Consider the following 27894-nt stretch of genomic DNA (forward strand, 5'->3'; position numbering starts at 1 on the left):
CTTTGACAGAAACCACTTAGTTAAAGTACACTTTCAGCTGCCAAATAATACAATACAAACTACCATGGCCAACTTCACATTCCTGGGGATGATCCTCCTCCCCCAGCTTTCCCTAGCGAAGTGTCAGACTGACCCTTGCCTCAGCAAGGTTAATGGAGAACAGACAACAGATTTCAGTAAAGGATCAGTTCCTCTCCTCAGCATGCCTGATCTATAATGAAAATGAATTACTGTTTTTTAATTCATTCAGAATAACCAAGTATGGATTAGTCTTTGATTCTGACTTTGCATATGCACAAATCCTATTGTCTAAGGCCTTAGCAGAACATTAATGTTTCAGGTATGGATGTGCAAAAGGAAGGTGTGCATAGATTAGCCAAATGTCCATTTATTCATTGACATGGCATGAGTCAAATGCTAGGTATTCAAAAACAGTATGTCCTAGTCAGTCTCCTTCCCAGGGACAGAGTTCACTTAACAGGTACTAGAGAAATGTTATTAATAATGCAGAGCTGTGAAATGGGCAAAGTTTCTCTGAAGGTTCCCTGAACTCATCTTGTTAGTGCCCTGCCATCATGCCATAGCATTCAAGGTATTTCTGATGTCCTATTGTGGTACCCAACTAAGATACCAGACAGTGCCTGGAGTCCAGCACTCTCCACACTTCATGCCATAGCCCAATATCTTGTACTCCTTATTTAATTCAACAAATGTGGATTGCATGATTACTATGGAGAAGTTCAAGTGTTTCCCATTGTCCCTCTAGGGAGGAAGCATGTTTTAGAATCCTAGGCAAGATATGCAACTAGAAAGATAGGCAGAGATCAGATTGTGAAGAATTTTGTATACTGTTATTTATAAAATTTTAGACTTTATCATTTAGTCAGTGGGTATCTATTGGAAGTTTTAATGTAGGAAAATAACTGTAAGGTTTAGAAAAATCACACTGAAGACAATGTAGAGGACAAGAGTGACAGTACAGTCATTGCAAAGGGTGTAGTCAAGGACCAAAACTAGAATTCCTGGAGAAGAGTCAATGTTCCAACTCAACCCAAATCAAAGGTCAAGGCCATGGACTGGAAAATGTACAAACTATCACAGAATCAGGCCAAAAATAAGTCACACACTGACCTAAAGTTAGCATTTCTTTAGCCCTAGTTAGGGCACTTCTAGCCAAGAATTTAGTGCATTGGGTATAGCTAGATTAAGCACTCTGAATGAGCTGATAAGGTGAGAAAATGAGATAAAAGGCAATTTTAAAAAAGAAAACTTGAAGCAGTTTGATAGACACTAAAATACTTGAGAAAATCTGTACTCATAAGCATTCCAATCACTCTTGCAGCCTTGACTGGCAGAGAGGAAACTTGATGGTACTGTCCAGTGGACAATGACTGGAAATATAACTTCAGAATCTAGAACTATCACACCTCAATTCTTTACCAATTACCATAATTTTCATTCTAAAAAGCAATAGAGGGCAACAGGCTTGAGTTAGGTTTATCATAAACAAATCTGTACCTACCTACTTCTGCAAATGAGGAACATATGGAACCACTAAAGTTTCACCATCATGACTTATATTTCAGAGGATAGAGTTTTAGTCCTAGATCTTTGCAATAATCTTGTGTTACTATCTTTTTGCATAAGTTTTAATGAGGTTTAAATGACTTATTATATTTAAAGTACTTGTCAAATGCATAGTATATACCAAGCAGTCAATAAGTGTTAATTATTGCAATGTAATCTATAAAATACATAAATTCAAATAATCACATAGATACTAGAGCCTTGACATTCCTAAGGTATATGGCCAGAGACTTCCACATATTCCAAATTTGTGAACTTATGTTATATAATTTCTCTTTTTAAAATGTTACAAGAAAAACTTCACTTTATGATTACATAAAATAGGCCAAAAATCATTTATAAAGCTATGAAAATTAATTTGGCCACTAAAATAAACTTTTATTTTGTAATACTGAGAACTAACCTGAATTTGCAAATCTGAACCAATGGTCATGAGGAAGGTCAGTCCATGTAGTCATCTGGGATTCTTGTACAGAACAGAAAATGCAAATCCTAGCCCATCTGTTGCATCCCACTTGAAATTGAAGAGCAAAACACACTAAATCCTTCCCTTGCAGTCTGTCCCATGATTCAGTAAAAAAGGGCTGACCACCTAGTATATGCATATAACTTTTAAAAGCAACCAAAGTGATTTTTCTCTCCATTCTCACACCATTACTATTTTTCTGTCTATATCCAGAGACACAGACTCGTAGCAAACACTTGGTCCCCACAAGCAAAATGTTACAGGTAAACATAAAAAGAAGAGATAAATGATAGATATAGAGGACAAAGAAAGAAATCCAACCCAATAATTATGGAGGTTACTGAGAAAGATATCAGAAGCAAAAATCAAAGACATGATTAAAGAAAGCTTTTTTGTTTTTTTTTAAAGACAATGAAAAGAGACCTGAACTTAGATATATCCTAACCAAAACAAATCTATATTAGGAGGATGAAGAAAAATTCCTACCAGCATCCAGAGAGAAAAATAAGCAGATTACCTATAAAGCTGAAAAATTTAAGCTAACTTCAAACATCTCATATACACACTATGTTCCAAAAGGCAACAAATGAAGCAATATCAACAGAATTTTGAGGGGAAATATTGTGAACTAAGAATTATACACTAAGCCTAATTATATCTCATGTGTAAATAAGCAGTCTCAGATATTCAAAGGCTCATAGGACAATAAAAAGTTTTAATTGTACTATTATATATAATTTCTTAAAATAGATGCTTGGACTAAATAACCACTGTCCAAATTGTAAATGAATATTTAGAATTCATAAACAGGGAAGTAATGATACAAAAAGACTGATTCTTTCACTACCATAAAGACCCAGGTGCCTAATATCAACACTAGTAATGAAGTAAAAGTTTCTTCTTTTATGAAATAAAGATAACAATAACAATGATGTCTACAGTAAGGAAAATAAATAATGTAAGTATACAGGAGTACAATTTTAAGTAATTGCCGTAATTCAGGTACAGTGCTTGATTTCAAATTCTCTAGCAAAAGCAACACCATTGTGTCTATTGTGTCCTTTTGGAAGAGTTCTCTTCATGTCATTTGGCTCCTTGCTCCACAATTCTTTTTTTTTTTTTTTAATTTTTTTTTTCAAAGTTTATTTATTTTTGGGACAGAGAGAGACAGAGCATGAACGGGGGAGGGGCAGAGAGAGAGGGAGACACAGAATCGGAAACAGGCTCCAGGCTCTGAGCCATCAGCCCAGAGCCTGAAGTGGGGCTCGAACTCGCAGACTGCGAGATCGTGACCTGGCTGAAGTCGGACGCTTAACCGACTGCGCCACCCAGGCGCCCCTGCTCCACAATTCTTAACTAAAACACATCACATAAGACAACATGGACCTCTTTATGCCCCTGAAACTAATAAGTCCTAGACTTATCCAGATGTTTATATGCACCTCATTGGTCTACAGAAGAAACTTCTGTCTGATTTATAAGGTCTTCCAAAATAAAAAAAATATTATATATCTACTCTTATTTTTAACTACTCTTACTAAATCTTCATCCCAGCCTTTGTTCCTTCTACATAGATCATGTCTCAACTGGATTAGAATATATGTTAAATGTAATTCTCTTGGTCTACACTGTCTAATCCTTCCCCTGCTCCCAAGCCAAACCATATCCCCCTATAAATTCCACCTATGCCATGACAAATTTTCAGATTTTCTAAAACTCATATTTAAATAACATTGTTATACATATTTTTGCATTTAGCATAGTAATATTCCCAAATTGATTGTATTACACAATTTACTACACTATTCACTGTTCGGTGTGTATTCATATCACATCCTCAAATCAAGTGTAATTTCCTTTGGAAGAAAAACATGTTCATCATGAAGAGTTGTTAATGATGTGGGAAAACACTTATTTGAATGAAATAAAGTGGTGTTGAATGAACAAAAGAAGGATAAAAATTGTATATACAGTGTGATCACTACCACATAAAAATGGATAGAAAGTAGAATAGAAGCAAATATGCTAAAATAACAACAATGTTTTCCCTTGGGTGGCAGAGTTATAGATGACTGATGTTTTCTGCCTTAAACTTGACTTTTTAATTTTTTTTTTCAATTGGTATGTACATTTATATTCAGGAAAAATGAGTAAAGTCCAAATTTTACTCATGATGAATATCTGTTCAAGAAGATGCTTTGGTGTTTCCTCTAATAGTTACATCATATACCTGTTTGACCAGTTCCATGGCTTTCTCTTAAATCACATTTCTATTGAGAATCACACATTTCCTTTGCATTTCCTCAAACCTCAAATTAACCACCTATATTGGTTAGGATGGTTTTGATTTCTGGTGAGAAGTAAACCTGAATAAAAGTGTCTTGACAAATGGGGTACTGATTGGCTTAGAGAACAGAAATATCAAACCTATTACTGACATTTTTTTTTAATTTTTTTAAGTTTTTATTTAAATTCTAGGTATTTAACATATAGTGTAATAGTGATCTCAGGAGTAGAATTTACTGATTCAACATTTACATAAACACCCACTGCTCATCACAAGTGCCCTCCTTAATATCCATCACCTATTTAGCCCAAACTATGACTAACTTTAGACAGAGTTTGATCCAGAAAACCAAGGTATTATCAGGGTTCCATTCTGTTATCATGTAAGACTCTCTTTCTTTCTTCCTCTTCCTTCAAACTTTGTCAGACTATCTCTCCTCATGGTGTCAACAATGTTGCCATAATCCAAAAACATGAATTCTCAGAGTACCAAACCCATTGGAAAAAAAGGAAGTCTTCATTCCAGCATTCTCAGCAAAACTTCTGTGTTCATTATGATGGGACTGGATCACATTATTTGCCTACCTGTAACCCATTTATTAGATAAATGCCATACGCTGATTAGTTTAGGCCAATCTAGACCAATTTGAAGCTGGATGTAGAATCAAACTCACATAAACCACTTGGCTGAGAACATGGGTGGGCTAGGGAAAGGATAGTTTCTAAAGGAAATTTAGAGTGCTGTTATATGATAGAGGAGAGAATCAGTGGTGCAGAGCAAACCCACGATAGCAAAACTTAGGTGTCCTTTTAGCACTCAATAATTTTTCTCTCTCTTGATGAAATTTTTTTGCACTTGTTGCAGCACTGGCTGAAACAATTTCAGGAGTTAAGTTTTCTTAGTTTCACATAAGAACTAAGAGCATAGGGTGAAGTATTCACATCATAGACTGAGTTACCATGGAATATGATGCTTTATTATTCAATATATCAACTAACTCTTTTGTCCAACTAAGAACCATCATTTTCTTACTTTTTTCCATATATCTTTAGCAACAGATGAAAAAACAAAGTTTTTTTTTTCCATTTAACAATGTTATTTTTTATGAAAGCAAATACTGGTGACCATGTCATTCATTACTTAAGTACTCCTTCATATATTCTTGCTATATATATATATATATATATACACACACACACACACACACGTTACATACAATTTAAATTTTTGCCTTACTACAGTAAAAAAAAAGTCACTAAAACTAACTTTTGGATGACTCATAAATTTTATACCAAAATGGGAATGTTTGAATCATGTACAGTATATTAGATTAAATCATATGAAAATTCCAATATTTAACTACTTTTGATCTACAACAAAGGTAATTTCATATGATTTAGAATAAAATATACACATATACATACACATATACACATTTGTTCTGGTAATTAGGAGTGCATCAAAATAGTTTGGCAAATTATAAACGCCAATTTGATCACTTCATATATTACATTATGGTTGATGGAAAAGGCAGGAAAAATATACACTCATGGATAATCAGAGGAAATGATACAGTTCAATCATTTTTATAAAAAGGAAATTGATAACCAACTTTTCTGTTTTTCTACTTGGCCTTATGTTCCTCTAAATTCAAATATGCCAAAGTACTTCTTGTGGTTTCTTTTCAATACGCTCACTGAATGACCCTAAATAACCTCTACTAACACCTCCAATTTCCTTCCCTGTCAAGGCAGATAGGCAGTGAACAGCTGATGACTGGGTGGCTCTATGACCCCAACAACAGGATAACAAATATAGTTTCCTGAGAATGGGCAAGCTGACAGAAAGGAATCATTTACACCTGTCTGTTGGAAACAAACAGAAACTACCAACACATATCCCAAAACTGTTTAGCTACTAATGATCTAAACAAAATCTGACCTAAATGAGAAATACATATCCCACCAAGTATTTTTCTTAATACTTTGTCTGAAAAACATATTCCAGTAAAAATCGTTATTGTCTCTTCATCTGGTTTCCCTTTTTGGTGATCCAGTTTATCCCAGCCCAGAGTTCTCTTATTTTTCCCTGCCCTTAAAATTGAAGCAACCTAAGTAGAAATAAATAGACACAAGAGAATTTTCCTGCAAAATTGTTCCACAATTACAACAATCAAATGATCTAGGTAAAACCTAGTGTTTTCCTTACGATTTCAAGATCTCAAGCAACCCACACTTTAGTTAGCTGCCCTCTTTTAACAACAATCCAAAAGAAGAAGATCCTCTCCAAAATGTTATAGTTAATGAGGCTTCTTCTTAGAGTAGCTATGACTTCAGAGAAGTATCATAATGAGGAGAGTTATCAACCAGGACATATCATCTTGGAAAACTTTACTGACTACATGATGCCTACTAACATTATAGGAGTAAACAATGGAGAATTTCACATCCGATTCAAAGACTAAATGTTCAGAGATGTTTACGTAGGTAGTTCCCCTTTTCCAAAGTGGAAATCTATCATTGGTCCTTTTCTAGTTCCTCATCTTCTCTGCCATTACACAATCTACATAGCATATTCATCAGCCTGCACATTATCAAGAGAGATGAAAGTAGACACCATGTACACAACATTCATTCACTTTCAGTGACACTTGAACCAAAGCAGAGCTTTGCACCTATGCTTTAATATTCACAATAATTCTGCAATTAATAGACAAAATAGAGGCTCAGAGATGTTCAGTCAGGAAATCAGGAAGCTAGATTTAAATCCAAATCTTTCTATTGGCGAATATTGTCCTCTTTGAATCCCCTCATATCAGGCTCTGAATACAAAGAACCTATTGCAAGCACTTTTACCTACCTGTATTCTATCAATTCCCCAGTGTCCCCAACTACTAAACTCTCTAAATCCAGAGTTCCTAAAACATGTTAAGTGATCCTATGCATTGCCCAAGTGTATCAGAGACTTCAATGGAGCTATGCTGAAGTACAGAAAGAAGGAGGCAAAATGAGAAGGCCATAGACACTTCAGAGTTATTATATCAAGTCACCTATGCACCTTTGCCCTCCCCTGACTCCAAATTCAGATTCTATGATGGTAGGGTTGACAAAATGGAGACATTTAGGAACTCAGCTCTTATGTGTATGCTTGTGTAATGTGTGTGTGTGTGTGTGTGTGTGTGTGATGCATGTGTTTTGCATGCAGAGAATAATTTAATGTATTGGACCATATGGCTGTATTTTTATTCAAGATTTTTCTTAATAATTACCAAGCAGCAGTTGATATCATTAAATGGGATATTGTCAATTATATGCCACAGATCACAAAACCCAGATTTCTTAGGATTGCTGCAAACTTGGACATGTAACTTATCATAAAGGAAGCAGCTGTCATCTGTTTTTCCTCTCCATGAAAGTTCGGAAATGAGAAAAGGTGATACAGTAAAAAGAAATGCAGACACGTTTAAGCTGTAGCAGGGAAGAGAAAAAGTCATTCTGTTCTAATTAACTCTTCCTCATCCCATCAGGACCAAGAATAGTATTTTCTCAGCCTCTGTTTCTAACTGAGGTGTGAGCAGGTGACACAAGACTATTCACTACCTCTGGAGAAGAAAGAGCCAATATTAGAACATTACAGCACAATATCATAACCCAGGAAATAGACCATAGCCTGCAGTTAAGAGCTCAGAGGAGACTGGTGTTTGAAATTCAATCTATTGAGTCAGAAACACTTCCTGTCATATTGTCTCCATCCTCCAATTTGTCACAAGCATGGTGTTAAGTCAGTGGAAAATGCCTCAAACTCATTGCTGCCTGCAATGTGTCATGGCAGAGTAACTGAGTATCTATAAACAGTGTTCCATTCTAGGGAACACTACTGGAGGACTTGTTTGTCCTAAAATATATCTTCCCTCACTTCTCCTGCCCCAGTATGACTTGATGCCTACAATTAATACCATCCAAAGCAATATTTAACAGTCTTTAGAGTCATGCACACTTAATCAAGATTAAAACATTCTCTTACCTGAAATGGTTAACATCCTATTGAGCTAACATAGTTGCAAAAACTAATCTACCTGTCAGGTGGCAGAGAGCAGAACCCAAAGAGACTATTTGATGATGTGAGAGAAATAGCCTGAGAGAACGTTCAAAGTATGAAACTCTGTCTAGTTCTAGTGGGACACCACAGAAGGTCCTCAGAGTTCAGAAATCAGTATAAGAACCATGGGATACTTGTAGGGTGAAGAGAGGAAAAGGAAAGTTCTGCTGGTAACTAAGAGGGCACTGAAAAAAGGTTACCTGTTGGCTACATCTCTGACAAGAGGTACAGTAAAAAGGGTACATAAGGTTTAGAAAAAGAAATCATTGGTGTATAGTAAGTGTGAAGAAGATTGAAAATTCCAAAGGTGCTGGGGCACTTTTAAAGAGGTACACCTTAAACATGAATTCCATATGGATATCCATACATTGGAAGGATTTGAAAAGTATTCTTGGGAGGGCATTAAACCCTAAGTAAGATCTGGAGACTGTAGAGAATAGCACTAGTGTGATATAAATAAGACTCTGGTTAATTCATTTGTGAAGGACAGAAGATTATGTATTTACAATTGCTAACCTACTCATTAGTCTTTGAGAAATGACCAGCAATGAGAAAGGTATGGGATATGAAGACTAGATATAGGTAAATGGCTTAATTTTAAAAACCGGAAAAATGGACTCTGGAACAAAACCCCAGAGAGATAAATGTTGATTTCTAGCAAAATTCAAGAGTTATTAAGCAGATGACTTTTCGGTATTTATGAAAGCAGAAAATATGGGTTCTCTGAAAATTCATGTTTGTTCCCTTTATACTGTTACTTAGCTGTCAGAATGGCTGGCAGATTTGCTGAATGCTATAATTAGTTTGTATAGATTTCAGAAATGGATGTGATAGCTCTGGCAACTACACAGGATGATGTTGACTGGATTCACTTAAGTATATACTTAGGAAGTTGAAGGACCATTAACAGAGAATGCACCCCAAAGAATAAGTTAGCTGCAATCTGGGCAAACAGGTTTCTATCATAAATCTTTTATACTCCATCAATAACTTGGAGTAGTCCCAAAAAGTTGACTAATTGACCACATTTACAAATTAGCCAAAGTATAAACAGATAATTAATATGACAGAATCAGGATTCAAAGGCATCTGAACAGATGAGAAATGATAGAACAAATGACATAATTTAATAAAGAAGAGTTCTGCACTTGAGAACAACAACAACAAAAAAAACCTTCCCCAATTAGGAGCAGGAGGAGGTTAGTAGGCTCTCTGTTCTGTGACCTGGCAAGTCAATCCAGAATAAGACATTCAGATTTGGGCCTCACATTTTCAAAGGGATGTTGAAAATCAAAAGAAAATTCAAAGGACTGGGCTAAGTAGTTCTAAGTAGTTCTATGACTTATAAAAAATATCTGAAAACCTGACAATATCTAGGTGACAAAGAAACAGAGAAAGAAGATGGCAGTTACCTATACGAGCAGCTACCATGTGGAAGAAGATATACACTTATTCTGCATAGCTCCCAGAGTAGAATCAGGAACAATGAGAAGTTAAAAGGTAAGTTCCAGTTCAACATAAGGAGGTCCATGTACAGGATTGCCTTGTATAATGTTGAACTCCTTTGCTCTAGAAATGTTTAAGCACAGTAAATGCCTACCTGCCAAGGGTATAACAGTATACATTTCCATACTCAGTGAAAGCTAGAAGATTGGACCAGATGAACTCTAAGATGCCATGTAACTCCAAGTTTCTACACTCTGTAATTTCAGTTTTAGAAAATATTTTAACCACAAAAAATTTTTAAATATATTCCCTTGGGGCTTAAGTATCTGGTTACTGCAAGATATGTAGTATTAGTTTCCAATCGAAGAACTAACAAATATTTAACTCAAGCACCTCTAGAATAATGATAATAATTGCTAGTTGATAAGCAAAATAAAGTATGAACTACAGATATTTAATAAATATATGAATAGTACTCACATGCAAAATTCTTCACTTTTGGTTATTATTAGAGTAAATATGGGCATGGAAGCCCCTGCTTATTATTTTTAACTCCTCTTCATTCAGAAAGTAAGCAAGCATACACAAAAGATGTGCCCCACAAAAGGTATTTTGCTATACAATGGATATTACTCAGATGCTATCTATTTCCTCAAGTAACACACAGTCCAATGGGAATGGTGGACATATGCTTTAGGAGGGTGTTTCCCTGGAGGACTGGATGCACTGCCTCTGGTTGCATCTTTAGGCCAGAGTAGAGGCAGCAGCTAGAACATATTGATGAGCTCCAGACAGGAGTACTATCAGTACCAGTACTGAAATCATCCCTTAGGTCCAAAATACTTCAACATGGAACTATCTAATCTATCTAATCTATCTTTCTATCTATCTATGTATCTACCTACCTACCTACCTACCTGCCTACCTACCTACCTATCATCTCTTCCTGCTTCTTCTCTCCCCTACTCTCCTTCCTTATCCCTCTCCCTCTTCTTTGCTTTCTTTCTCTTCCTTCCTTCCTTTTCCTTTTTTTTTACTTCTACAACCCTGACAACTCATTATGACCTAGATGACAATCCAGCTATGAGAGACACCAAATGGAAGTTTTGATGGGGAAGGAATGCATTACACACTGTGATGGAAGATAAAAGCATCCCCAGAGACCAGGGCCAAGAGTGCTGACTGAAAATAAGGACATGGATCAGTGTTTAACTCATGTCCCAGTATATGGCTGGTACTGAATATATGTGTGATGAATGAATGAATGAATGAGTAAATGAATTAATGGGCAGAAAATATAAAGGAGTGCATACCTCTGTTTGTTTCTAAAATGCTGTCTACATGCAATGATACTTTTAATTATCAATACCACAAGTATTTAAATAAAATAGGATATACATTTTAAAAATTAATTTCAGTATTAATTTAATAGTGTGATTCTAGAAAATTTAACCAAGAAATATTCTACTCATTTGTTTTCATTTTGCTTTTCCATCCTTCAGTTAGAATTCTTTCCAAAGCTCTTTCTCTATCCTGATACAAGGTGTCTTGCTAGTCCCACCTCATATAAACTACCAGACAGAAAGGATCAGAGTATCAAGATCAAAAAAGCATTTAATCCACTTCATTTTCAATGTAGACCCTTGGTTTCTATTGAGTCACTTTTGTCATCATGTGTGTATGTATTAAGGGTGATTATATCTAATTGTCTATTGAGTGTAAACACATATAATCATAAAATTACAATGTGTAGTTACATAATTATGATGTATAATTTAAAAAAAAATATCACCAGAGTGATGTTGTAAAGATCTTCAGAGGGCGCCTGGGTGGCGCAGTCGGTTAAGCGTCCGACTTCAGCCAGGTCACGATCTCGCGGTCCGTGAGTTCGAGCCCCGCGTCGGGCTCTGGGCTGATGGCTCAGAGCCTGGAGCCTGTTTCCGATTCTGTGTCTCCCTCTCTCTCTGCCCCTCCCCCGTTCATGCTCTGTCTTTCTCTGTCCCAAAAATAAATAAATGTTGAAAAAAAATTAAAAAAAAAAAAAGATCTTCAGAGAGCAGTTTGAAGGATATATTACTTAGTCTCTGGCAACTCCCAATACTCAGGTTCAAGATGCATATGTATGTGTATATGTATACATATGCACTAATTTTGGGTGGCTGTCACAAAGGATAGAATTCAGTATTATTGTCCATATTGGAGAAAATAATAAGGACAAGTAGAAATGACTGTGTCTGAGAGGTTTCCCACTCTTGTTTCAAATCAGAATCTTATTGGGAGTATTCTAAACGTGCAGATGGTTAGCCCTAAGCCAAGCTTAATATAATATGAAGGATTGTACCCAAGGCATATATAGAATTATATGTATATATAATATATATATAATATATATATGTAATATATATTATATAAATATATATAATTCAGAAATAATTACACTTTCCAAAATTATTCACTCAATAAGTGTTATATATATATATATATATATATATATGAGCATATAGCCAAACTAATTTATAAAGGATCTACTATAATTATTTTTATAATATTATGGATGCTCATATTCATTCCTGTTGCCACAGACACACATTCAGTTTTGTTTTTCTTTTATGGTTTGATTATCTGCTAGTCTTTTTAAAATTAAAAAAAATTCCATCTTGGTAAGTGTACTACACACATTCAGTTTTATAATTTATCCCAGACTGTCAATGGTAGAAGCAACAGCCAGGATGTATTTTTTTTATTTCAAGTCTTCAAGAAAGAAGTAGTACAAAACATGAAGGCCTGAAAAAAAACCCACAAGGAGAAAGATTTCCAGTATGCCAATTGGGAATCTGGGTGGCTACTGGTCTCAAGGTTGGCCAAGGTTTTGAATACCATACCCAATCTGGTACCATGTTAGATGTTTATTAGGACCTCTCTAAACTTGTTACATAAGTAAAACAGAGACCCATCCTTCTGAAAAGTGAAGTTGAAAGAGACCCCCTTTTAACAGTGGAGAAAAACCTCTCATTCTACCAGCACTTCCTTTTTTTTTAAGTTTATTTATTTTTGAGAGACAGAGAGAGAGAGACAGAGTATGAGCAGGGGAGGGGCAGAGAGAAAAGGAGACACAAAATCTGAAGCAGGCTCTAGGTTCTGGCTGTCAGCACAGAGCCTGACACGAACACAAACTGAGAGATCATGACCTGAGCCAAAGTTGGATGCTTAACCGACTGAGCCACCCAGGTGCCCTTCCACCAGCATTTCTAATATGAGATTTCTTTCATTGTACACACACAAAAAAAAAATAGACCAAAATCCATATACAAACGTGGCACAGAAGATGTTAACTTTTGACAACTCTTTTACATGTGTCATGTTGGTTTCCATTGTTTCACAAGTGCAAATAATGGTGGTTGACTTTTTCACGTCAGCCTCTTCAGTGATTATGAGTAATATGAAAAATTGATTCATTTACATATGACTTTGAATATGGCAGAAGTTATATCAGTTTGCCTCATCTGCTTCCGTCAGGGTCTTCATCAAGTGAAAGGGGCCAAGTTTCATCTTTATCAGCTTCTAGAACATGTGCCAGACCAATGGCTGAAGGATGTCTGGTTCGCTGCTAGATTTTCCTAATGGTGATACCAATGTGATTGACTATTTCAGACACACTAGGCAACTCTGTTCCTATGCCTTTTACAGAAACATATTTTTCATCCCATATGGAGCAGCAATGAACATTGTTAGGATCTATGGAAGCTTGTTGTATAGTATACAGAATGATCTTTGCACTATAGTTACAGAAACAAGTTCAGCAAGCTCTAAGACACAAAATTGGCAAATGTAAGTATATTTCTATAATTCTGTATATATTACATGCTAATATATAATATAATTACTGAGAAATAAATCTAAGTTTTCAATTATTTATGAATCACTCTATATTTTTTAAAGCTCTACAGATTATTCTGATGAGTAGGCTATGGTTTCAAGGCAGCCTATAAGCAGGAATGACCATACGTCTAAAGTAAGTGAATTCTGTCTTTACAGAAAATTGACTATATTTACTGTCATCTGTTAGTATGATATCTCCACAATTATATTCACTTGGTAAGAGCCTTTCTGGAAATTTGAGTATTGTAGGTAGATTAAGCTGCCTTTTATTCAAGAGATGTAACACATAAGCTAGTTTCCATACCCTTTTACCTGATTAACCTATCAATAGTCATTTTCTCCTAAGGACCACAGAGCTCTGAGGGGATAACATGAAGCTTAGATGGCTTTGATTTTCCTTAACTATTATTTATGGAGCAACTATTCTGTGTCAGAAACTATGCTAGGCTTGTGGAGGGATATATATATAAGATTAATCAACATGGACTTTGCTTGGAAAGGAGTTCAAAGTTTAATGTGGGAGACCTACTTGTCTGAAAAACTCTTTTGGTAGGTAGGGAGAGAAAGGAGTTTCTGGAATCAGAAACAAAGCTGGCAGGTTCACTACCAATTTCCCCTCAATGAGCCATGGAAGGAGATTGTCTTCAAAATAAAGAGACTACTATTAGACCCAACGAAATGAGTCATCTGTTCCTGAGTTGAAGATACATATTACTTTCATAAGACTTCAGCATGCTCCCCCCAAAACTTTGCTAGCAAAAAGATACATTTCATTCTTTGCTCAATTTCCTTGAAAAATACTCACTGAAGAAGAAAGAGACAACAACTTCATGACACTGATAGTAATTGGAAGTGTCTGGCCTGGAAGACTTGACATGACCATTTGTGGTGCTATATTCACTTCTCTAATTGTTCATGACTCATATAATCAGACATAGTGGTTTGTTGATTCATAACTATACTGGATCTAACTGAACTTGAATTTCTCTGTCGATAAAATATTTTGCTCAAGAATCACAGGCTTAAAGAAATAACAGGGAATTAAAAAATATATATATATTTATATAATTAAAATATATATATTTATATAATTAATAATATATATATTTATATAATTAAAAATATATATATTTATATAAATAAAAAATATATATATTTATATAATTAAAAATATATATATATATATCCTGAGAAAAGAGGGACATAATCAATATGGCAGAATAAGAGATCTCAGCCTCTTGACTTCCCCAAAAAGATCAACTATTATACAGCTATCTATGAACAAAAACAGCTCTAGGAAAGTTCTGGAGTCTACTTAAGAAACTTCAACAGAGTGGAACAAAAAAACCTGAGAATAACCACACAAAACAGGCAGGAAGAACAGCCTTCTTTTGCCTACATCATCCCATCCCCAGAATTTCTCAGTGCCAAGGGGGTACTCCTCAGCTAGAAAGAGTTCCCCTCACTGGGAAATAAAGAAAGAAATGAGCTACCAGTTTCCCAGCTTTTTGAGTCCATACATGAAAGACCCACTTTGGCTTCACTCCACCCAGGCACTGGTAAAGCTGACTAGAGACAGCTAGGAACAGGGGGAAAAAAGCAGGGGCTACGAATATCAGTTATACAGTGAGAGCAACCACAGTAACTAGTGACCTACTCTGCAGACGACCCCAGCAGATTTCATTACTGACAAAACCAATGATGAGCACAGCCACCACAGAACCCCTGCAATTTTTACTGAATTTTGCTCCATGAGGTATTCATTGTTGCTTATATGGTAGCCAATGCCAGCTATCTGAGCCCCTCTCTGCTCTCTACCCTAACTTCAACCCCACCAGAGCCCAGAAACCACACTACCAGACAACCCAGGCATCTACAGCTGTGTGACTGCAATATGCCAGCATAGAACCAGACAGCTGGCCATGCCCCACCACACATACACTTGGTGGTAGCCTCATGCCCTGTGTGCTTGCATGCTGCTTGCCTGACACTTGTCACCAGCTTCCATTGCCTTGTGCACACCCATGGCAAGATCTCACAGCCATAATTTCCTCATCAATAGCCAAAGTTCTCAAGCTGCATGTGGGGCCTCAATTTGGCCCTATCTCCTGTCACAGGCTTGCACCTTTGGGTGCACCTGCAACTCCACTGTAGATATCCACCTGCAAAACCCTACTCTAATTCTTATCACCAGCTGTTATTTCTATGTGAATAGCCATAGAAATATTGTGCAGCCATAGGACTGCACACTGATAGTAAAAGCCCCACAGTGACTTGTAGGCCTGTATCTGTTCCTATCTTCTGTCACCAGCCTGCACCATTGGGCTCACCTGCTATTATTCCCCTTATCTGTGTACCTGCACACTCCTGGCCTGTCATGGGCTTCCACTGATCTGTACATGCCCATGGAGAGACTGCAGCCACTGGAATGCATGCTAAGAGCCAGGGTCCCTGCAGCTGTGTATGAGCCCAGATTCAGCTCTATCTCCTCTCACTGGCCTATACCACTGGACTCACTTATTGCTAACCCTTCCAGCTGTAAACCTACATGCCCCCAACCCAACTCTTGACATTGGCCTCCACTGCCATGTGCCCATGGTGAGAACGAACATCTATGGTAGTTAGTGCATGCTCACAAATCTGCCCCCTGCATATGACAGTGCACCTGAAGTTGGCCTTGACCCTTGCTGCTTTCTCTGGCCCCCAACACTAGATGTGTGTTTACAACCAGTCCTTGCCACTACATAGGCACCAGCAGTTAACCTGCACAGATAAACATATCCATGCCACTTGATATAGCCACTACCAGTGCCTATCCTAATCTCTAGAAACTGGACTTGGAATCACTACTGGAGAGTCAAACTGCCCTTATAGTCTCTGATGAACAGCCTGCAGTGCTCACCAAGAGCCACACAATTTTCAATGCTGTGGACCCCAATGGCATGAGTCAGGTAATTATGCCCCTTGGAAATGGCTCCACCATATCCCTCCCACATTTCATAACCTGAACAAGTAGATCCAGTATGATCCCACCTACAAGTGAAGGTACTTTCTTACCAAAGTGAATTCATAAAGCGTGGAAGAGGTAATTCCTTCTTCAAATGCGTGATTACCTACACAAAGGCTACAGGAATCATGAAGAGCCAAGAAAATATGACTTCACCAAAGGAACATAATACATTTCCAGTTACTTGCCCCAAACAAATGGATATATGTGAATTTCCAAACAAATAAATCAAAATATTGTCTACAGCTACACAAAGAGCTATAAGAGAATGCAGATAAACAATTTAATGAAATCAGAAAAATGATACAAGAACTAAATGAGAATCTGAATAAATATTTACAACACACAAACAGAAATTTGGGGGCTGAAGAATACAATGATTAAACTGAAGAATTCAATATAGATCTTCAAAATCAGACTGGACCAAGCAGAAGAAAGAATTAGTGATCTCAAAGACATTTTTTTTAAATTATCCAGTCAATGGAGCAAAAAGAAAAAAAAAGAATGAAGAGGAATGAAGAAAGCCTATGGGAATCATAGGGCAACATTATGACAAACAGTCTATTCATCATTGGAGTTCTAGACAGAGAAGAGAAAGAAAAAGGGTCAGAAAGCATATTTTAAGAAATAATGGCTCAGAAAACCCCAAACTTGGGCAAATATTTAGACATTCATGTTCATAAAGCTAACAGAGTACCCTAAATTTTAAATCTAATACATTCTCCAAGACACATTATAGTAAAACTGTCTAAAATCAAAGACAAAGAGATAATTTTTAAAGCAACAAGAAAAAACAAAGTATCTCATACAAGAAAACTCCCATAAGTCTATAAGTGAATTTCTCAGTAGAAACATTTCAGCTGAGGAGAGAATGGGATGATATATTCAAAGTGCTAAGGAAAAAACTGCAAACCAAAAATACTTTACCCAGCAAAATTCTTCAAAAATGAAATGAGATAAAGACTTTCTATATCAAACAAATGCTAAAGAAATTCATTGTCACTAGACCTGCCTTACAAGAAATGCTGAAAGTAATTCTTAAAGCTGAAACACAAGGACTGTAACTAGTAACATGAGAACCTATGAAAATATACAACACATTGATAAAAATATATAGCCAGATTTAGAATACTCTAATATTGCAGTAGGGTGTGTTGTAACTTAACTCTAGCATAAAGCTTAAAGAACAAAAGTATTAAAAAACAACTACAGCTATAATAATTTGTTAATGGATACACAATATAAAAATATGCAAATTATGACATAAAAAACATACATTTGAGGAGGGAGCAAAAGCGTAGAGTTCTTGTATGCAAGCAAAGTTAAGTTGTTGTGGGAGTGGGTTGGGAAGATGGTGGCAGAGTAGGAGGACCCTAGGCCCACCTTGTCCCACAAGTGCAATTAGATAACTATCAAATTACATTAAATATCCCTGAAATAAGAGTTGAAGAAAGGCAGAACAAACTCCACAACTAAAGGCAGAGAAGAGGCCACATCCAAGAAAGTAGAAAGTGTTGACACATGATTTAGGAGAGAAATCTGATTGTGACCAGTGGTGGGAAAGCAGCCAGGGACCCAGAGAATGGCAGGAGACAGACTAGCACACAGAGAAGCCCACATGGGGAAGATGAATACCCTTAGCAATTGACTTGGAAAGCAGGAGGGGCTGAATTTTGTGAGTTCTTGAAACCAGCGGGATTTAAAGCCTGAAGTTTTAAAGATCAATGAGATTGGCTCAGAGAGAGCACAGAGGGGATTGGGGCTGCTCTAGGAGAAAAGGCACAGCAAACAACCCATTGACATACAGTGTGGAAAACAGCAACCTGAAGACCACCTGGGGCACACAGTGGGGAGGTTATTTGCTCATCCTAGAGCATGTCCCCAGAGAGGCAGACAGAGAGACCCGTTTGGGAACAAAAGAACTAGAAGGTGTCATTTCCTTCCCCTACTCCTCAGCATAAACACAGAGCCACCTGGGGGAACCAGCGCAGCACTGAGACTTCTCATATAACCTGCTTATACCAAGTCCCACCCCCAAATTGTGCTCCAGTGGACATGCCCATCCCAGTCGCACTTGCCTCAGTCCCAGCAGACCCCCTTCCCCAGGAGACTAGCCCAACCCCTTGCCAACACTGCATCTCCTGACCCAGGAGTTTTGTGGGGTCTCAATTCTGATATCAGTGGTGACAGGCCTCATTTCACAAGCATACCAGAGCACACCTAGTTAAAACTCACCACATTGTCAAGGAACCTAGATGGCTCAGTGAGTTGAGCATCTGACTCTTGATTTTGGCTTAGGTCAGGATCTCAGGGTTGTGGAATCAAGCACCTCATCAGGCTCCATGCCTAGTATGGAGCTTGCTTAAGATTCTCATTCCCTCGGGGTACCTGGGTGGCTCAGTTGGTTAAATGTCTGACTTTGGCTCAGGTCATGATCTCATGGTTCGTGGGTTTAATCCCTGCATCAGGCTCTGTGAGAGACTCTGCAGATGACTGGCCTGAAGAATAAAGCAGCCAGGACACAACAGTAGAGCACAAGCATCATACACTGGAGACACTCCTGGAAAAATCAGGTGCTGGGGATCAGAGGAGATTACACTGCAGGGCTCTAAAGGACATCTTCTTCATAAGGCCATTACCCTCAAGAAAAGGAGATGTAGCTTACTTTCCTATTACAGAGAAACAGGCACAGAGAATTAGTCAAAATGAGAAGACAGAAATTTGTTCCAAATGAAAGAAAAGGACAAGGCCACAGCCAGAGATCTAAGCAAAACAGATAAAAGTAACATGCCTGATAGAGAATTTAAAGTAATGATCATAAGGATACAAACTGGACTTGAGAAAAAAAGGGGAAGACATGCATGAAACCTCTAACACAGATATAAGGAACAATATAGCAAAGATAAAAGGTTCAATAAATGAAATGAGAAACATACTTGATGGAATGAACAGCAGGCTGGAAGAAGCAGAGGAACAAATTAATGACCTAGAAGACAGAGTAATCAAAAGTAACCAAGCTGAAAAAAAAAGAGAAAAAAAACCTATGCAAGATGAGAATAGAGTTGGGGGAACTCAGTGCCTCGACATTTGTATTATAGGGATCCCAGAAGAAGAAAAGAAAAGGGAGTATAAAATTTATTTGAAGAAATAACCTGAAAACCTCCCTACTTGGTGAAAGGAAATATAAATCCAGATCCGGGAAACACAGAGAACCCCCAACAAAATCAATGAAAGCAGATTTGCAACAAAACATATTGTAATTAAAATGGCAAAATGTAGTGATAAAGAAAAAAGTTTAAAAGCAGCAAGACAAAAGAAGACAGTTACATACAAGGGAAATCCCATAAGGCCATTGGGAATTTGTCAATAGAAACTTTGCAAGGCAGAAGAGAGTAGCATAATATATTCAAAGTGCGGAAAGGGAAAAATCTGCAGCCAAGACTACGCTAAACAGCAAGGCTATCATTCAGAGCAGAAGGATAGATAAAAAGTTTTTTTCAGACAAAAACAAGGAGTTCATGAACAATAAACCAGCCCTGAAAGAAATATTAAAGGAGACTTTTTTTGAGTGCAAAGGAGAGACCAAAAGTGACAGTTTAAAGGTGGGAAACACAAAAGCAGTAAAAATGAATATTCATGTAAAAAAATCAGTAAAGGAAATCACAAAATAAAAGGCTGTAAAATATAACACCATATACCAATATCATGGGGGAGGAGTAAAGAATGGGTTCAAACTTAAACAATCATCAACTTAATACAGACTGCTATATGCAAAAGATGTTACATATAAGCCTAATAGGAACCACAAATCAAAAACCACTAATAGATATGCAGAGAATAAAAAGAAAGAAATACAAATATATTATTACAGAAACCCATCAAACCATGAAAAAGAGAAAGATAAGAAAAAAAAAAGAGATAAAAACTTTAGAAACAACCATAACACAAGTAATAAAATGGCAACAAAAACATATCAGTAATTACTGGGAATGTAAATGGACTAAATAGTCTACTCAAAAGACATAGGGTGACAGAATGAATAAAAAAACAAGACCCATCGATGTGCTGCCCACAGGAGATTCATTTTAAATCTAAGGATACCTGCAGATTGACAGTGAAGGGATAGAGAAATATTTATTATGCAAATGGATGTCGAAACAAAACCAGAGTGGCCATACTTATGTCAGACAAAATAGATTTTACTTTATTTTTTTGATTTATAATAATTTAGTATGTACATAAATTAAGCATTACAAGTAAGTGGGGCAGGGAATACAATAGTCAATAAACAGTGTTGAGGCAAATGTTCATTTAAAAAATAAAGACCTTTTGAATGCATATATTACACAATGTGGGAAAACAAATGCAGAATGGTTATGAGTTAAATACAAAACTCAAAATTGAAAAAATATGTGGGAACATACAAGCAAATATTTATCATAACTATCAATGATGACAGACATTCCAGGAACACACAGAATGGAAGAAGGATCAAAGGAAAAGATCAAAAGATTTGACTACATGAATGTTTTTACAAACTTATGTAAAAAGTTACCCAAATTAAAAGCCAAACAATAAAATTGGAGAAATATTTGCAGAAAATAAAATAAGTTTAATATATTTACCCTGTAAAGACCTATTAGAAATGCATGCCAAATAAACTAAAAAAATGAAAAATGAAGTGAAAACACTGACATCTCCTTAAATAGGCTAAAAACATAAAAGGCAATTTACAAAAAAGAAAAATGAAAACATGGTTAAAAACTTGTTTAGATCTGTTTCATAGACCAGAATATGATCTATGCTTGTGAATGTTTTATATTTACTTGAAAAGAACATGTATTCAACTGCTGCTTTGTCAATTTTTCTATAAATGTCTATCAGTGCAAGTTGGTTGACCATATTGTTCCAGTGTTCTTTATCTTTGCTGATTTTTTGCCTAAAAGTTCTATTAAATGTGAATTTATCTATTTAAATAGAATAATTTTTTCAACCCTTTTACTTTGTCTTCATATTTAAGGCAGACTTCATATAAAGAACATAATTTGACAATCTCTGCCATTAATGTGTTTAGCCTATTTACATTTAATATAATTATTTATATCATTGAAATATAATCTACAATCTGTTCCATCTGCTATTTGCTTCTTTTTTCCTCTTTCTCTGTCATCTTTTGGATTTACTGAGTGCTTTCTATAGCTACATATATTTTTCACTGCCACTTAGGGAGGTCATTTCCTATCACCAACTCTATTTCTAATGAGCACATACTGGAAACTTATGAAAAAGAACTTATAAGTGTACGCAAATTTTAATTATGTCTGGAATACCCAGGATTCTATACTTCTATAGTAATCGTTATTAGTCTTTCAGAATCCTTTGAACATTTTATCATGATTTTCTCTTTTTTAAGTTTACTTATTTATTTTGAGAGAGACAGACAGTGCGAGGGGAGAGGGGCAGAAAGAGAGGAGGTGGGAGAATCCCAAGCAGGTTCTATGTTGTCAGCACAGAGCCCAACGTAGGCCTTGAACTCACAAACTGTGAGATCATGACCTGAACTGAAATCAAGAGTCAGACATTTAACGGACTGAGCCCTCCAGGGCAGAGGCAATGTACATGGGTTTAATGATAAAATATATATACCCTAACAGTGACTCGTGAATGCAGCTTGCACATGGCTACTCTTAATTGTTGATTCATTATAGCTTCCCAACTAGTCCCATACAAGGAGATCTACAATTCTCCTTGACCTAACATTCTGAGTAGACATTCCATAAAAACAAAACATTAAATATTACTCAGTCCTTTGAATGTAAAAACAGAGGCTCTTCTATTGAAACATTTTGAGCTTCAATAAGATGTCAGTGCTTTGTTCAGCCTTTTTTAGTTAGAGCACGTCTGTAAGTCTCCACGGTTGAATTTCTACTGATCCTGGGATAAAAGTACAGAGAGTGTGACCTACGTTTTATATCAAAAAAAGAATAGTGACCTTTCTGTGTGTTCTAGAATATTTCCTCCTCCTAGCCTAACACTCATTGAGTTTCTTCCAATCTTAAAATAATTTAAAAAGGAGAAATATTAAATGACTCTCCTTATTGCTTAGGAAGTAAATACTTTAGTAAAAATGATAAAGATAATAGGAATCTCCAGCCCACAATAGAGAAAGTTCTCATTTGATTAGCCTACCAAATTCATGTAAACTTACCAAATTCAAGAATTATTCACTGAACACTTTATGCTCAGAACTGTCCTAATTAAGAAAGAGATTAGAACCTGCCCTGAAGTAGCTTATCCAGTTGTGAAAAAATAAGATACACATAGAGGAAACAAGATAAAGTAGAATGTAATCAAGCTCGTGTTGTAGAGACAAATACCATAAGGATCCAAACATATAAAAGATCTTCTAAAAAAAAGACACTCTAAGGATTAATCAGATGTCACAGTAATTTGTCAGCAAATCTTACATATAGGTCTATTTTTTTAATAATAGAAGAGTGTTATTTTTGTCTGTTTAGCTTTGTTTGTTTGGTTTCAACCTGTTTTGTTTATTTTTCAACCTGATTTATTTTTAAAAATGTGTTCTAAGCTATATGTTACAATGATAATAAAATTAATTCCCACAAACTTTCACCTAGATTCACCAAATGTTAACATTTCATCTCATTGGCATGCACATGACTGCATTTTCTCATTCTCTCTCTTGCTTGCTCTTTCTCCCAACCAAATTATTTAAGAGCAAGTGAGAGATACAGTAAATATTTACCTCCAAACACCACAGTATACATCTCTCAAGAACAAGGACATTCTTTTAATCAACCATGTAAAATTATCAATTTAGACAATTTAACTTGTTACATCATCTAATATAAGCTATGTATGCAAATATTGCCAATATTTTAATTTATGTCATTTTTTTTTCTAATTGAGTATCCAGTCTAAAATCATTCCACTTAGCTGCCAAACCTCTTTAGTATAGTCTAAACTGGTTTTCTTTCTGATTATATTTCAAGATACTTACATGCCAGTTTGTTTTTAATAATGTTGAATTGTCTTTAGTTTTAGTTGCGAAAGATTTCTATAATTGAGTGATGCAAGGTGACCATAATTGTCTGTATCAATAGTTCTACATGAATTAAGCTTGGATAGCTCCACTTCTGAATTCGCTTTCTGACCAATTGAAGTACTCAAGTTTAACACCCAGTTATAGAAGGCTTCTTGGTGGGGTGGGAATATTTGGAGAAAAGGATGAAGATATTCAAGGTGTGGGAAGATTTGTCATTATACATGAACATAGCATATATATGAGGTAGTTAGAATAACAGACGAGGGGGATAGATTAGTCCAAAGTAGTGAGTTGCCTATAGTTATAATTTAGAAATTATACTTTAATTGTTTAAATCAATACTGTAATAATAGTATTCATGCAGTCAATCATAAAGAAGCCTCAGAAAGAGAACTGCTGATAATGATACCAATCAATTGAGATACAAAGACAATAGACAGCAGGAAACTATTAAATGATTTATACTCTGGCTGTATTGTAGTAACAAGAACCATGCTTAGATTCTCAACATAAGCAACCAGAAATCTGGACAAAGTATATGAAACAGCTGTTTTCACATATTGGGCAATGGACAGCATTGGCCTGGGATCCCTCAGAGAAGGGAAACATAGAAAGTAAACCTCATGAGAGCCCCAGCCCCACAGTGAATGTATAGATGTTGAGAATCTAAACAGAATTAATTGACTTTGCTGAGTTGAAGAGATGGAGTTCAGAATTCAGGGATACTGAGAAGGCTGGAATCTATAAGGCAGAATTTTGAATAAGAGAGAGCTATGCAGAAGAAAATTTCTAGACATACATATAGCCATCCTTTTGTGAATGCATAATACAAAACCTTATAAAAGCTAAGCAAAGAATGACCAGACAGTTGTAAGCTAACTAATTTCCATAAGTTGAGATGGGAAGTTGTAAATCTCATGTAAGCGAGGAAAAATTTAAGTTTCAACTGGCCAGAGCAGAGAGTCTGTGGTGAACCCAGGGATAGTGAGTGGAGATACCAGAAGAATTCCTTCTTAGTAGCACAGATGAAGTATCCCTGGGAATAAAGATTAACCTAGAACTCCCTTAAAAAATGTTAAAAACAAGCCTTGAGGGGATCAAACTGACCTGCAAGTTATTTATTTTTGCCAAAACAAAATTCAACACCTTTAATAGAAGATGACTAAATTCAGACAATCAACATCAACAGTGTCCAGTAGCCCACTAAAAAAATAATAGTCAAGATGTAAGAAAATATGTCCCTGTGTAGTCAAGATGTCAATTTTTTACAAATTGATATAAATATTCAACGCAACTTTAAGAAAAATCCAAGCAGGATTTTTGGAGATGCAGACAAGATGACTTAAAAATTTATTTGGAATTACAAGTGAACAGGAATAGAAAACAAATTTTTTGAAAAAGAATAAAGTTGGAAGACTCACTCTGATTTTAAGGTATAAAAATTACTCTATAATAATCAAGAAGGGTATGGCACTGGCAAGGAATAAACACACTGATCAACGAAATAGAACAGAATCCAGAAATAGAACCACACAAATACAGTTAATTGTTTTTTTTTGACAAATGTGCACAAGCAATTAAATGAAGAAGTGATAATCTTTTAACAAATGGCATTGAAACAGTTTGATATACTTACGCAAAAAAATAATGAACCTCAACTAGGACATCTACGTGTATTTGGCTGTCTCAAAGAAGACACATTCTCATTTATAAACAAAGATTAAAAAGTTATTGTAAGTATTTTATTTAATATTTAATACAAATGGCCACAAGAATTTTTTTAAAGTAAAAAATTTACTGTTTACTAAGGGCCAGTGTTTTATAACATGATTATTAGAAACAAGGCACAGATAACTGGCAAGTTTGCAGGGCTCTCATCAAAATTGAAAACTTTTTTTCTTATATTTATACCTCTTCTTGTTGTTTTACCATCATTATTCCATGAATTTTTTTCTTCATTCAAGCATAATTAAAATGCAGTGTTATAGTAGTTTTAAGCGTACAACACAATGATTGAACAATTCTACACATTTCTCAGTTCTCATCAAAATATTTGTACTCTTTTTAAAATTTTTATTTTATTTTATTTTATTTTATTTTATTTTATTTTATTTTATTTTATTTTTTAAACTAAAAGTAGAAATATTTTTTTTTTTTTTTTTTTTTTTCTGAAATTTATTGACAAATTGGTTTCCATACAACACCCAGTGCTCATCCCAAAAGGTGCCCTCCTCAATACCCATCACCCACCCTCTCCTCCCTCCCACCCCCCATCAACCCTCAGTTTGTTCTCAGTTTTTAACAGTCTCTTATGCTTTGGCTCTCTCCCATTCTAACCTCTTTTTTTTTTCCTTCCCCTCCCCCATGGGTTCCTGTTAAGTTTCTCAGGATCCACATAAGAGTGAAACCATATGGTATCTGTCTTTCTCTGTATGGCTTATTTCACTTAGCATCACACTCTCCAGTTCCATCCACGTTGCTACAAAAGGCCATATTTCATTTTTTCTCATTGCCACGTAATATTCCATTGTGTATATAAACCACAATTTCTTTATCCATTCATCAGTTGATGGACATTTAGGCTCTTTCCATAATTTGGCTATTGTTGAGAGTGCTGCTATGAACATTGGGGTACAAGTGGCCCTATGCATCAGTGCTCCTGTATCCCTTGGATAAATTCCTAGCAGTGCTATTGCTGGGTCATAGGGTAGGTCTATTTTTAATTTTCTGAGGAACCTCCACACTGCTTTCCAGAGCGGCTGCACCAATTTGCATTCCCACCAACAGTGCAAGAGGGTTCCCGTTTCTCCACATCCTCTCCAGCATCTAGAGTCTCCTGATTTGTTCATTTTGGTCACTCTGACTGGCGTGAGGTGATACCTGAGTGTGGTTTTGATTTGTATTTCCCTGATAAGGAGCGACATTGAGCATCTTTTCATGTGCCTGTTGGCCATCCGGATGTCTTCTTTAGAGAAGTGTCTATTCATGTTTTCTGCCCATTTCTTCACTGGGTTATTTGTTTTTCGGGTGTGGAGTTTGGTGAGCTCTTTATAGATTTTGGATACTAGCCCTTTGTCCGATATGTCATTTGCAAATATCTTTTCCCATTCCGTTGGTTGCCTTTTAGTTTTGTTGGTTGTTTCCTTGGCTGTGCAGAAGCTTTTTATCTTCATAAGGTCCCAGTAATTCACTTTTGCTTTTAATTCCCTTGCCTTTGGGGATGTGTCGAGTAAGAGATTGCTACGGCTGAGGTCAGAGACGTCTTTTCCTGCTTTCTCCTCTAAGGTTTTGATGGTTTCCTGTCTCACATTTAGGTCCTTTATCCATTTTGAGTTTATTTTTGTGAATGGTATGAGAAAGTGGTCTAGTTTCAACCTTCTGCATGTTGCTGTCCAGTTCTCCCAGCACCATTTGTTAAAGAGGCTGTCTTTTTTCCATTGGATGTTCTTTCCTGCTTTGTCAAAGATGAGTTGGCCATACGTTTGTGGGTCTAGTTCTGGGGTTTCTATTCTATTCCATTGGTCTATGTGTCTGTTTTTGTGCCAATACCATGCTGCCTTGATGATGACAGCTTTGTAGTAGAGGCTAAAGTCTGGGATTGGGATGCCTCCTGCTTTGGTCTTCTTCTTCAAAATTCCTTTGGCTATTCGGGGCCTTTTGTGGTTCCATATGAATTTTAGGATTGCTTGTTCTAGTTTCGAGAAGAATGCTGGTGCAATTTTGATTGGGATTGCATTGAATATGTAGATAGCTTTGGGTAGTATTGACATTTTGACAATATTTATTTTTCCAATCCATGAGCAGGGAATGTCTTTCCATTTCTTTAAATCTTCTTCAATTTCCTTCATAAGCTTTCTATAGTTTTCAGCATACAGATCCTTTACATCTTTGGTTAGATTTATTCCTAGGTATTTTATGCTTCTTGGTGCAATTGTGAATGGGATCAGTTTCTTTATTTGTCTTTCTGTTGCTTCATTGTTAGTGTATAAGAATGCAACTGATTTCTGTACATTGATTTTGTATCCTGCAACTTTGCTGAATTCCTGTATCAGTTCTAG

This window comes from Prionailurus viverrinus, chromosome X (assembly GCF_022837055.1).
Source record: "Prionailurus viverrinus isolate Anna chromosome X, UM_Priviv_1.0, whole genome shotgun sequence".
NCBI lineage: Eukaryota > Metazoa > Chordata > Mammalia > Carnivora > Felidae > Prionailurus > Prionailurus viverrinus.